Source organism: Oncorhynchus nerka, linkage group LG7, assembly GCF_034236695.1.
Source record: "Oncorhynchus nerka isolate Pitt River linkage group LG7, Oner_Uvic_2.0, whole genome shotgun sequence".
In the NCBI taxonomy this organism is placed as follows: domain Eukaryota; kingdom Metazoa; phylum Chordata; class Actinopteri; order Salmoniformes; family Salmonidae; genus Oncorhynchus; species Oncorhynchus nerka.
This window is the reverse complement of record NC_088402.1, coordinates 36,627,059-36,641,761: the sequence shown is the minus strand read 5'-3', so window position 1 is coordinate 36,641,761 and position 14,703 is coordinate 36,627,059. Positions and strand designations below refer to the sequence as shown.

General features: G+C 46.7%; 1 pseudogene; it reads right to left on the bottom strand.

Moving 5' to 3' along the window:
* Window positions 1–11,428: 11,428 nt before the first annotated feature.
* On the bottom strand, window positions 11,429–14,382 carry LOC115131541 (perforin-1-like; annotated as a pseudogene).
* Between the last annotated feature and the right edge of the window lie 321 nt (window positions 14,383–14,703).

Genomic DNA, 14,703 nt, shown 5'->3' with positions numbered 1-14,703 from the left:
CACCTGCGATTGTGTTTGCAACAGGGGGATGGACAGCTGAGGGTTGCAGTGAAGTTCCATGCCAGCTTTCACCCCTTTCTCAGGTGGCAGCGCTACCTTGACTACCAGCACACCTCCACCACTCTCAGATGCGCCACAGTGACAGTAGTAGCTTTCATAGATTTCCTGTGGCGCTCCTCCATATGTTGTGGCCTCTCCAATCTTTTGACCTCGAGCCTTCTTTGGAATTTGTCTTCCTCTTCGACCCTCTCTGTCCCTCTCATCAACGCAAGAGCTCCAAGAGCCATCATCCACAGTTCCCTGTCCACCTTTTCTTATCCGAGAGCTTCCCCCGGACACTTTAACCCCATCGTCCTCTCGCCCTCTTCCACAGTAGAAGTAGTAACCCCCCTCCTCTTAAACCCCAAGTCCTCTGGCACTTCATCCAACTCAGTCTCCTCTGGCTCGGCCAGGTTGGCATCTCCTCCTTCCCTATCTCCATCTCCTCTCCAACCCCTGAATTCCACCTCCCGTGCCCTTAGCTCTGTCCCGTGAGCGAAGGAGGGTGTGTTTCAGAAGATTTTCTCTGAGGCGCAGGAGCGCATGCCGCAGCCGGTTCTCCCTCCGCCTGGCCGCACTGAGCAGCCACAGGGACTTTTCCAGGCTGTCGGTGGCTCTCATAACGCTTCCACCACACCAGGGGACAGTGCTGAGCATAGTTGTGTTCCTTGGGCAGGTAGAAGCTGGGAGGTGGAGGAAGGCGCAGCATGTATTGCGATGGGGAATGAGGACAGAGAGAGGATGGAGAGCCAGGAAGGTCTCTGGGTGAAGCGCCTGATGGGTGTTGAGGGGGGACTCTGTGGTGTTTTGACAGTTGGCGCAGATATTCCCTGGGGGGAGGGAGGGACTGTGCCCTGTCCCATCTGGCTATTCGGTTCCCCATTGGGTGTCTCAGAGCAATGAACTTTCTTGTTGCGCGCCATTCTGGCTGTCTTGTTCCACTTTCAGATAGCGGGACCTCAGAAAAAAGGGAAGATGACTATTATCACGCATCACAGCTCTGCGCTCTTCTGGGAAGGCTTTCCACTAGATGTTGGAACATTGCTGTGGGGACTTGCTTCCATTCAGCCACAAGAGCATTAGTGAGGTCAGGCACTGATGTTGGGCGATTAGGCCTGGCTCACAGTCGGTGTTACAATTCATCACAAAGGTATTCGATTGGGTTGAGGTCAGGGCTCTGTGCAGGCCAGTCAAGTTTTCCAAACTGATCTCGACAAACCATTTCTGTATGGACCTCGCTTTGTCCACTGGCACATTGTCATGCTGAAACAGAAAAGGGTCTTCCCCAAACTGTTGCCACAAGGTTGGAAGCACATAATCATCTAGAATGTCATTGTATGCTGTAGAGGTAAGATTTCCTTTCACTGGAACTAAGGGTCCTAGCCTGAACCATGAAAAACAGCCCCAGACAATTATTCCTCCTCCACCAAATTTTACAGTTGGCACTATGCATTGGGGCAGGTAGCGTTCTCCTGGCATCTGCCAAACCCAGATTTGTCCGTCGGACTGCCAGAGGGTGAAGCATGATCCAGAGTCCAATTGCGGTGAGCTTACCACCACTCCAGCCGACGCTTGGCATTGCACATGGTGATTTAAGGCTTATGTGCGGCTGCTCGGCCATGGAAACCCATTTCATGAAGCTCCCGACGAACAGTACTTGTGCTGACGTTGCTTCCAGAGGCAGTTTGGAACTCGGTAGGGAATGTTGCAACCGAGGACAGACGATTTTTACACGCTACTCGCTTCAGCACTCTGCGGTCCCATTATGTGAGCTTGTGTGGCTTATCATTTCGCGGCTGAGCCGTTGTTGCTCCTAGACGTTTCCACTGCACAATAACAGCATTTAGAGTTGACCGGGGCAGCAATACATTTGATTAACTGATTTGTTGGAAAGGTGGAATCCTATGGTGGTGCCACGTTGATAGTCACTGAGCTCTGCGGTACGGGCCACTCTCCTGCCAATGTTTATCTATGGAGATTGCATGTCTATGTGCTCAATTTTATACACCTATCAGCAACTGGGGTGGCTGAAACAGCCAAATCCACAAATTTGAAGGGTATGTAGTGTACATTATCACCTGACCTGTGGAATTCCGAGTAAACACTGCCCTCTATCAGTTGGAAGAGACACTACATACCTGACTCCTGAGAGTTCAAAATTCTCTGGGGTGAAGCGCTTAGTGCAGAAATAGATTAAGTTGCTCTGGGGGTCCCATTGCCCCTGACCTTGTGGGCCCTTGTGTTTTGCTAGGTGATGATCCATAGGTCCTGGCGTGGGGTTCTGTGCTTTGGCAACCTGGCACCCAAACAAGCTTAATGAAGACTTACAATAGATTCAGAGGGGTTGGGTTAAATGCAGAAGACACATTTCAGTTAATGCATTCAGTTGTACAACACACTAGGTATCCCCCTTTCCTTTCCAAAGAAATACATATCATGCACATGGTTATCAGATTAAGTAGAAGGTCAGTGTTCATGTAAAAAATCTTCTATGACAAACATACAAATGCTTAGGGTTAGGAGTTTCCAAAATTGTGGGTTGGTAATGGTTGTTCAGTTATGAACTGGCACAACTTCAATCATTGATCTGTTTCTGACATAGTAGGCTATTGCTTTACAAGTCACAGGGGTCTATGTTAACAAATCTAACGCAATGGTAAATCGGTAGCGTTATAGGTTTGGAAGTGTGTCAGAATTTGTTTTGCTATGTTCACAAATGGAATTACGGACGCAGTAGCTGCCGGTGGCAGGAAATGGCTGGGTTTTGATACATAAACAAAGTTGTGGGTGTGTCGAGACTTGGCCTCTCGCTGGCCAATCAAAATGTGCTCCATGGCTAAATATGTGGTTGCTTCAAGTTGTGTATTTACATTCTTTTATATATTGCGTTGTCATCAACTCCAATTCGAATGTTAGTCCGTTATAGCCTAGTTTGTTAAATAGCCTGCCCCTTATTGTCTAAATATGTCGAACATGTTTGTAGTCCACATTGTTCTAATTTCATTGCTTCAATATGGATTGTTAAACATAGGCTATAGCATTTGCACTGATATTGTCACGCCCTGACCTTAGTATTCTTTGCTTTCTTTATTATTTTGGTTAGGTCAGGGTGTGACATGGGTGATTATATGGTTTTTGTCCTGTCTAGGGTTTTTTGTAAGTTTGTCTAGTGTTTCTTCGTCTTCATTAAAGAAATATGTATTCACATCACGCTGCGCCTTGGTCTCCTCCATACATCGAACGTGACAGAATCACCCACCACCAAAGGACCAAGCAGCGTGGTAACGGGCAGCAGCTGCGATCTCAGGACTCCTGGACATGGGAGGAGATTCTGGACGGAAAGGGACCCTGGGCACAGGCTGGAGAATATCGCCGCCCCAAGGCTGAGCTGGAGGCAGCGAAAGCCGAGAGGCGGTGGTATGAGGAGGTAGCACGGCAGCGTGGTTGGAAGCCCGAGAGGCAGCCCCAAAATGTTCTTGGGGGGGGGGGCACACGGGGAGTGTGGCTAAGTCGGGTAGGAGACCTGAGCCAACTCCCCATGCTTACCGTGGAGAGAGAGGGGCCGGATAGGCACCACGTTATGCCGTGAGGCGCACGGTGTCCCTGGTGCGCGTGCATAGCCCGGTGCAGTCGGGCTAGAGTGGGCATCGAGCCAGGTGCCATGAAGCCGGCTCAGCGCATCTGGTCTCCAGTGCGTCTCCTCGGGCCGGTGTACATGGCACCAGCCTTACGCATGGTGTCCCCGGTTCGCCATTACAGCCCAGTGCGGGCTATTCCACCTCGCCGCACTGGCCTGGCTACGGGGAGCATTCAACCAGGTAAGGTTGGGCAGGCTCGGTGCTCAAGAGCTCCAGTGCGCCTTCACGGTCCGGTCTATCCGGTGCCACCTCCACACACCAGCCCTCTGGTGGCAGCCCCCCACACCAGGCCGTCTCTCCGTCTCCTACCTACAGGTGCTCCCGCCTGTCCAGTGCTGCCAGAGCCTTCCTCCTCTCCAGAGCTGCCAGAGTCTCCCGTCTGTCCTGAGCTGCCAGAGTCTCCCGTCTGTCCTGATCTGCCAGAGTCTCCCTCCAGTCCGGATCTGCCAGAGTCTCCCTCCAGTCCGGATCTGCCAGAGTCTCCCTCCAGTCCAGAGGCGCCACTCACTCTAGCCTCGACCATCAGTCCAGTGGCGCCCTCTAGTCCGGGGTCGGTGGCGAGGGTTCCCGCTCCGGAGACATTACGTAAGTGGGCCGAGTCAGAAGTGGAGCGGGGTCCACGTCCCTCACCAGGCTTAGGTGTGCAGCCGGGAGTCCGCACCTTTGGGGGGGGTACTGTCACGCTCTGACCTTAGTATTCTTTGTTTTCTTTATTATTTTGGTTAGGTCAGGGTGTGACATGGGTGATTATATGGTTTTTGTCCCTTCTAGGGGTTTTGTATGTCTATGGTTGCCTAGATTGGTTCTCCATTAGAGGCAGCTGTTTATTGTTGTCTCTGATTGGGAACCATATTTAGGCAGCCATATTCCTTGAGTATTTCGTGGGTGATTATCTATGTCTATGTCTAGTTGCCTGTGTCTGCACTAGTATTATATAGCGTCACGTTCTGTTTATTGTTTTTGTAAGTTTGTTTAGTGTTTCTTCGTCTTCATTAAAGAAGTATGTATTCACATCACGCTGCGCCTTGGTCTCCTCCATACATCGAACGTGACAGATATAGGGGCTAGGCCGACTGTAAATTGCAGTCTCGACAGGGACATGCCAAACGTAGTCAAGAAGCAAGATTCAACTCACAAGGCTATTGATAAGGCCTAAAATGACGGTATATAACTCCAATCGAATTCTATTAAAAAAAGAAACAACACATGTTTTAAATAGGCTATATGTAAATACAGTTACAGACACCATAATTGCACCTCGTGGGCGTACAATACAGACGAGGCATCTTAAACTATGGAGGGTTTTACGCACATCCAAACTTTTCTTATGGCCTTGATAAAGATCCAATATAAAGACAAAGGGGGAATGTCCATTCACTGTTATACTGCTCGCAAATGTAATGTTTTATAAACATCATGGAACCATCTTACAGATCATATTTGCACTTCTCCTGAAATAGCTGTGCATTCGAGCTATCCATATGTTAAACCCATTGACGGTGAATCTTTCTAATAAGTTTGGTTCTTAATCAAATGAAACAAAAAACATGAACTGTTTTTAAAAAAAAACAAGAACAATATTTCTACATAGGATCGGGTCAGAAGCATGATATAATAAATCGCTTCACTTGTTCCATGGCACTCTGTGTACACGTAGGCCTAAATATCTTTACACAAAACATTGGCATGTCGACATAAAATACTAGGCTCCTGTATCGTTGCCTATGTGCGAGGCAGATTTAAAAATATATATATGCCATTGATAGGGCATTATAGGGGGTCTGAATAGTATGGACTGGAGTGTGTCTTTTGTAATCATAAGAGGGGCGCTCTTTGAAAGAAATTGGGATGGATAGCCTACTTGCACAAGCAAAATGAAGTTTGCTTGTTTAAAAAAAATCAAATTCAACAAAATGGGGGTGGAAACCATTCATTTTTTTATGTTTCTAAACATGAAATTCACTGGCTCAAAGGGCACTTCTATCAATCCATGGGCACAGTGCGTCATGGCTGGAAAAGCTGTGCTCCTGCTCTCAAAATACATGCCCTTATCAACTGCAGTACATTTACATTTACATTTAAGTCATTTAGCAGACGCTCTTATCCAGAGCGACTTACAAATTGGTGCTTTCACCTTAGTACCGTTAAGACCTGCTTTTTGTGGGTCTTAAAATGTTCCATTAGTGCTGCATGAAGTTAGAGCCCACAGTCTTTAAGGTGCAATATGCAGAAATCGCTCCATTATTTCCTGGTTGCCTAATTTCAGTTTGTGACAAAACAGGCAATGTATAGTGTAGAGAATTATTGTACCATCTAAACCACTGTGAAATATGTTTTCTATAACCAAAAATATTGTATATTCACCTTGTTTGAAGCTGGTGTACAAAACCAAAAGTGAAAGACGCAAAGCGAAATGTAAGCACAGGAAGCATATAAATAAAGCACATAGAACAGATATCCCTCTTCTTAGACTTGCTTTCAATGAGAATGACAGATCTATAACTCACATTTCAATGTGAATTTGGTCGGTCGCCCCAAAAAACATGAATTGAAATGCATTCCAGGTGACTACCTCATGAAGCTGGTTTAGATTATGCCAAGTGTGCAAATTCCAGTATTCCAGTGTTTAATTGCTATATTGTAATTACTTCACCACCATGGCCTATTTATTGCCTTTACCTTCCTTATCCTGACTTGTGTTTCCTAACCCAAGAACAGCTCAGATGTGCTGTACATTCCCAAGCTTGTAGAAAATGAACAGTGTGCATTGTGACTGTAGAGGCACGGATCCCTGGATGTGTTCATGCCAAATGAAAATGTAATTTTAAAATATCTGTGAATTACATATTTACTACTAGACCCATCAGTAGCGGTATGTCAGGTAAAATCACCGGGTAAGCCAATCCCCACCATTCCCCCAAAAAGCCATTGTTACTATCTATGTGCTGGGATAATTGCGTTGTTTGCTCTATAACCTGTTAATTCATATGCCTTGCCACCGTGATATCAAATCAAATCTAATTGTATTGGTCACATACACATTTTTAGCAGATTTTATTGAGGGTGTAGCGAAATGCTTGTGTTGTTAGCTCAAACAGTGCACTAGTATCTAACAATTCACAACAATACTCACATATCTAAAAGTAAAATAATGGAATTAAGAAATATATCAATGTTAGGATGTCGGAGTGGCATTGACTAAAATACAGTAGAATATAATACAGTATATACATATGAGATTGGTAAAATTAGCACGTTTAATACTTTTTTTGTTTTATACTTTTTTTGTCAAGTGCGGTTAGATGCTCGCTGGCTTCCTTTGCCGTCAACGCTACAGGCGGCAAACATGTCATACTCGTTTGGACCAGACAGCATCAGATAGATGCCCTACGTGTAGAGAGACAGAGGGGCGCTGTTTCACTCGCTCAGATGCTTTCTCCTGTTAGATACATTCAACCTCTCGTAAATTGAAGGATAATTATGAAACACAGAGAGACGAAAGATACATGCTTTTGTATTTTATTTCTTTGGTAATGAATACACACCACCGAGGCCCATAAAACAATTTCAGGCACACATAGGAAGTACCGCGAAAAAAATATGGACCCCAAATGTCACGGTATAATTCGCATTCTGGGTAGTTACACTATTTTCAAAAAAATACCATGACATTCTAGTGGTTAGAGATACCTTTAAAATATATATATATATATATATATAGCAAAAGCCTTAGATGTAATTATTGGGAATGATATTTTGGTACTAGCAGCACTGTAAAAACTATTACACTCAACTGAACGACTTGATTAGTGTAGTGTTAGCTAGCTACATAGTTGTCTTTGCTGTCTTCGTATCCAAGATAATTGTGTAGTTTAGAGTGTGTAGTCTTAGAGTGATTATCTTAATTTACCGAGGTTAGCTAGCCAGCTATTTGTCGTCCTTAACGTAGGAGACACTGCTAGCTAGCCAACAGCTAGCCAACGTCTACCGAATAGAACTTCCTCACTCAACAACCCGGTCGCATTCCGCTTCGCTCCACAGGTAGTATCACATTTTCATTTCATTTCATTACAGTACAACGGTTTGATTTGTTTGATCGTAGCTAGCTACATAGCTAGCTACATAGCCGTCTTTGTATCAAAGATAATTGTGTAGTCTAGAGCGATTTTCTAGGTTAGCTAGCCAGCTATTGTCGTTCTTTTAACGCAACGTAACGTAATCAACACTGCTAGCTAGCCAGCTAGCCCCGAATAGCAGCACTGTAGAAACTATCACACTCAACGGAACGACTTGATTAGTGTAGTGTCAACAACGCAGCCACTGCCAGCTAGCCTACAAAGTCAACAACGCAGCCACTGCCAGCTAGCCTACTTCAGCAGCACTGTATCATTTTAATCATTTTAGTCAATAAGATTCTTGCTACGTAAGCTTAACTTTCTGAACATTCGAGACATGTAGTCCACTTGTCATTCCAATCTCCTTTGCATTAGCGTATCCTCTTCTGTAGCCTGTCAACTATGTGTCTGTCTATCCCTGTTCTCTCCTCTCTGCACAGACCATACAAACGCTCCACACCGCGTGGCCGCGGCCACCTAATCTGGTGGTCCCAGCGCGCACGACCCACGTGGAGTTCCAGGTCTCCGGTAGCCTCTGGAACTGCCGATCTGCGGCCAACAAGGCAGAGTTCATCTCAGCCTATGCCTCCCTCCAGTCCCTCGACTTCTTGGCACTGACGGAAACATGGATCACCACAGATAACACTGCTACTCCTACTGCTCTCTCTTCGTCCGCCCACGTGTTCTCGCACACCCCGAGAGCTTCTGGTCAGCGGGGGTGGTGGCACCGGGATCCTCATCTCTCCCAAGTGGTTATTCTCTCTTTCTCCCCTTACCCATCTGTCTATCGCCTCCTTTGAATTCCATGCTGTCACAGTTACCAGCCCTTTCAAGCTTAACATCCTTATCATTTATCGCCCTCCAGGTTCCCTCGGAGAGTTCATCAATGAGCTTGATGCCTTGATAAGCTCCTTTCCTGAGGACGGCTCACCTCTCACAGTTCTGGGCGACTTTAACCTCCCCACGTCTACCTTTGACTCATTCCTCTCTGCCTCCTTCTTTCCACTCCTCTCCTCTTTTGACCTCACCCTCTCACCTTCCCCCCTACTCACAAGGCAGGCAATACGCTCGACCTCATCTTTACTAGATGCTGTTCTTCCACTAACCTCATTGCAACTCCCCTCCAAGTCTCCGACCACTACCTTGTATCCTTTTCCCTCTCGCTCTCATCCAACACTTCCCACACTGCCCCTACTCGGATGGTATCGCGCCGTCCCAACCTTTGCTCTCTCTCCCCCGCTACTCTCTCCTCTTCCATCCTATCATCTCTTCCCTCTGCTCAAACCTTCTCCAACCTATCTCCTGGTTCTGCCTCCTCAACCCTCCTCTCCTCCCTTTCTGCATCCTTTGACTCTCTATGTCCCCTATCCTCCAGGCCGGCTCGGTCCTCCCCTCCCGCTCCGTGGCTCGACGACTCATTGCGAGCTCACAGAACAGGGCTCCGGGCAGCCGAGCGGAAATGGAGGAAAACTCGCCTCCCTGCGGACCTGGCATCCTTTCACTCCCTCCTCTCTACATTTTCCTCTTCTGTCTCTGCTGCTAAAGCCACTTTCTACCACTCTAAATTCCAAGCATCTGCCTCTAACCCTAGGAAGCTCTTTGCCACCTTCTCCTCCCTCCTGAATCCTCCTCCCCCCCCTCCTCCCTCTCTGCAGATGACTTCGTCAACCATTTTGAAAAGAAGGTCGACGACATCCGATCCTCGTTTGCTAAGTCAAACAACACCGCTGGTTCTGCTCACACTGCCCTACCCTGTGCTCTGACCTCTTTCTCCCCTCTCTCTCCAGATGAAATCTCGCGTCTTGTGACGGCCGGCCGCCCAACAACCTGCCCGCTTGACCCTATCCCCTCCTCTCTTCTCCAGACCATTTCCGGAGACCTTCTCCCTTACCTCACCTCGCTCATCAACTCATCCCTGACCGCTGGCTACGTCCCTTCCGTCTTCAAGAGAGCGAGAGTTGCACCCCTTCTGAAAAAACCTACACTCGATCCCTCCGATGTCAACAACTACAGACCAGTATCCCTTCTTTCTTTTCTCTCCAAAACTCTTGAACGTGCCGTCCTTGGCCAGCTCTCCCGCTATCTCTCTCAGAATGACCTTCTTGATCCAAATCAGTCAGGTTTCAAGACTAGTCATTCAACTGAGACTGCTCTTCTCTGTATCACGGAGGCACTCCGCACTGCTAAAGCTAACTCTCTCTCCTCTGCTCTCATCCTTCTAGACCTATCGGCTGCCTTCGATACTGTGAACCATCAGATCCTCCTCTCCACCCTCTCCGAGTTGGGCATCTCCCGGCGCGGCCCACGCTTGGATTGCGTCCTACCTGACAGGTCGCTCCTACCAGGTGGCGTGGCGAGAATCTGTCTCCTCACCACGCGCTCTCACCACTGGCGTCCCCCAGGGCTCTGTTCTAGGCCCTCTCCTATTCTCGCTATACACCAAGTCACTTGGCTCTGTCATAACCTCACATGGTCTCTCCTATCATTGCTATGCAGACGACACACAATTAATCTTCTCCTTTCCCCCTTCTGATGACCAGGTGGCGAATCGCATCTCTGCATGTCTGGCAGACATATCAGTGTGGATGACGGATCACCACCTCAAGCTGAACCTCGGCAAGACGGAGCTGCTCTTCCTCCCGGGAAGGACTGCCCGTTCCATGATCTCGCCATCACGGTTGACAACTCCATTGTGTCCTCCTCCCAGAGCGCTAAGAACCTTGGCGTGATCCTGGACAACACCCTGTCGTTCTCAACTAACATCAAGGCGGTGGCCCGTTCCTGTAGGTTCATGCTCTACAACATCCGCAGAGTACGACCCTGCCTCACACAGGAAGCGGCGCAGGTCCTAATCCAGGCACTTGTCATCTCCCGTCTGGATTACTGCAACTCGCTGTTGGCTGGGCTCCCTGCCTGTGCCATTAAACCCCTACAACTCATCCAGAACGCCGCAGCCCGTCTGGTGTTCAACCTTCCCAAGTTCTCTCACGTCACCCCGCTCCTCCGCTCCCTCCACTGGCTTCCAGTTGAAGCTCGCATCCGCTACAAGACCATGGTGCTTGCCTACGGAGCTGTGAGGGGAACGGCACCTCAGTACCTCCAGGCTCTGATCAGGCCCTACACCCAAACAAGGGCACTGCGTTCATCCTCCTCTGGCCTGCTCGCCTCCCTACCACTGAGGAAGTACAGTTCCCGCTCAGCCCAGTCAAAACTGTTCGCTGCTCTGGCCCCCCAATGGTGGAACAAACTCCCTCACGACGCCAGGACAGCGGAGTCAATCACCACCTTCCGGAGACACCTGAAACCCCACCTCTTTAAGGAATACCTAGGATAGGATAAAGTAATCCTTCTCACCCCCTTAAAAGATTTAGATGCACTATTGTAAAGTGGTTGTTCCACTGGATGTCATAAGGTGAACGCACCAATTTGTAAGTCGCTCTGGATAAGAGCGTCTGCTAAATGACTTAAATGTTAAATGTTAAAATGGTACAAGATGATACAACTAATACAAGATGAGCTGCTAAAAACATTTTCACAATATCTGTCACGTCAAAATTGTAAAGCAAATCCAATGCAATTATAATTATATTATACTTTGAACAAAGAAAAAGCTAAAACATTATATTTTGTCTTTCTCAGTGCTTTAATGCAAAAAAGAAACCAGTGCAAAGCAATTCCTCATACTATCAATGTTACAGATCGAACAGAAACACATGACACATTTCACTCTAGTTCAATTTCACATGAATCATGTAACCATGATCCTGCCTGTGGCCAAAGGGACCATCTGAAATGCTGAACTATGCAATGCGAAGCAGTCACCAACTCGTCGCTCACCTCATGCCTTATTCACCATGACATCTCTTTAAGCCAACCTTGTCAACTGCATCATTGGTGCGATTCCTGCCCAACTCAAGTCGCCAATTCTCCCCAGCCAGCATGCCATTTCTGGAGTGGAAGACTTTTGCCAGGGAGGCGCTCAAAGGAGAGGGGATGTACTCTTCACAGCGTGAGCCTCCAAGGCTGGGAGCACATTGCACTGTGTAGGAGAAGAAGAATGTGCCATATTTGAACACACAGACGTCACTCACATTTCCTCTACGCAGATCAAAGGAACATTCACCCAGGACATCTTTGTTCCAAACAACTCCGTCTGTGTCATACACCTTGAAAGTGAGTTTGGTGGCAAAGTTGATATGGATGGGTCCGAATTCAAAGCTCTCTGGCCAAACGGGATTGTCGTCGTCTTTGATCACCTCAGTGAGTTTGACTTGTTTATCATATGAGATCTCAACAAAACCATCCGTTTCGGTTGAAATGTCCCCGTATAGTCCCTTTGCTCTCAAACCATAGACTTGCAGCCTGGCCAGGCCTTTCCCAGCAGGGCAACAGTTGGACTTGATGCTCTGATCACTGTGGCAGACACAGACACAGTGATCCCTTTTGCTGGTCCTCGTACCTATCTGACAGGACTCTGAGCATTTCTTGATCAGGGCGTTTTCAAGGATGTACTCCTCCACTGCTTTCTTCAGCCCAGGTTGAGCAGGATGTCTACTTTTCAACAGGAAGTGAAGGGGCTTAAGGAAGTAGTGCACCACGTCAGGGATCGTTTTCAAGGACTCCAGCCACTCTTTGTAGGCGTTTGAAACCTGAGCCTCCATTTAGCAGTGGCGGTCACTGAACATGCTGCTGAAACTTCGGTTGGTCAGGTTTTCAGTAGTAGGTCAAACTAGCGCTGTATTGATATGACAAGGAGGCCTCGACATCGAGACAGTCCTTCACTGAGGTCATAAACAAGACTTGATGGGAGCGCTCACTTTCCCTCCCAGGTTCTTCGTATGTGTCTATCAGGTTTCTATAGGCCGGCTTAGACTTGAGGTCATAAACAGTGGGGAGCTTCTTCACCGAATTCAGAAATTGTTTGTGAAGAGGAGGATCTTCAACCAGGCTATATCTGAAGAAAAAAGTGACAATGGTTTGGTTAACATTTAACAATAATCAGTTGTATTTTAGTCTTTAATAGCAGTTAAGTTGAACGCAATTGGTAAGCATGTGATGGTATTGTATGTGAACTTATCATGCAATGGATACACAATATTCATGAAAAGCATTATATTAGCCTCATATTACAGCCTCTTTAAGAATCTTTTAGTTTAGTCACTGAAGTTGAGCGCATCACCTGTAGATGCTACAATGGACTTCATGCCTGGTGAAACTGTATCTGTCCTGCTTCGACTTTGCAATGGCATATGTTGCTTCTCTGGAATCTGTCCCTCCAATGATTGTCTTGAACTTTACTTCAGGAATCTCAAGGTCCAAGCCAAGTTTCCAGTTGTTGGTCACGGCTGAAGTTGTGGTATTGATGAGGGACTCACTGGATTCATAGATGCTGCTTGAGACCTCCCGCTTGCAGTCGGTGAGGGCTCTCCAGTTTGCCATGGCTGCTGGAAGCTTCTGTTTTATTCCACCCAAATAGAAATTGACAGCTAACTCGCAAGTGTCTCCCTCCCGCTCCCAATTTTCCATGTCGATCACATAAGAACCTTTTCTCTGCATCTTCACAATGTCGAAACCTTCCCCTGCCAGGTTGTAACCAGGGACAAACTCGGCCTGCTCACATTCCTGTGGCTTGCCAGGAATCTTTCCCCTCAAACTCTCTGCCAGGCACTGGAGTGTGCCTGCCCAGCAGATCAGTAGAAGTAGACACAGCTCCTTCATCACCCTCTTAATAGAAAAAAGTAGAAGTAATCCAAATCAAAGTAAGTAGAAGTAATCAAAACAGATTTTTCACCTAGTCAGCGTCAGCTCTGGGATTTGAAACAGCAACCTTTCGGTCACTGGCTCAATGCTCTTAACCGCTAGGCTACCTGCCACCACACACTGTAGTGACACACTGTAGTGAGCTTGTAATGGTAATTTATGAGTAAATGTGTTGTACTAATCCATTTGATCAGTGAAATGTATTGCTGTTCCAAGCACTACGTATTTATCAATTACAGTACAGTGCACATGAAATAAAGTTTTAAGAAATAGGACAATATACCTTAAGATCTGTATAAAGAATTGTTGTCCTTCAGGTTTTATGACAAGAGATCAAAAGATAACATGTATAAAAATTGAGACTTCATATCATACCATGTGCTCTTTCTCTTGGAGATGTAAAACGAAGAGAGTTGTTTCTTGATTCTATACTGGATGAGAGAGAAGAGCCTTTAAATACACTGCTGGGTAGCTTGAGGTTTTTTGCTGGTCATTTTCACAGAATATTTAGTGGCAAACCCCAAATTTCAATGCAACAAAAAAAAGTACATTCTCCTCTGTTGTAATTGGGTGACAAGTCAGTTGGTGGTTTTAGCATTAGAATGCAAAAACTAAGAGTTTTAGGAGTTTGATTATGCAAAATATGGTTCTGTTTCAAGTAAAAAATATTTAAGGATGATTTCATATGGTTGAAAGACGTAGTTTCATTTTACTTGGACGGTAATATCTTCAATGATGTTCTTGCTCTGTAATTTTTTTAATCTAACACATCTTCCTTTGAGTCACTCACACACAATCTTCTCACACTTTACCCTCACTACAGCCACCATTACTGGTACAGAGCGCTTCGTGCGACAGCTTGGACAGCAGTGTAACCCTGTGGGTGTCAGTGACTTCAGAATGCATGGATATTGCACTGGCTTCTCCTTAATGTTGCAAAATAAACCACTTCAGCCACAAAGGCCAGAGATGGAAACTGAACTGGTTGCTGAGGGGAAGGTGGGGGAGGGCAAGCTTAAAAACTGAGGGGGCAAAAATATGTTTATCGTAGTGCTCGACTGATGATTAGCGAATGGTGTGATGATACTGTAGGCCTATAGTCTAGGCCACATCTAGCATTTTGAAATATGCAATGTTTTGAAAATATATGC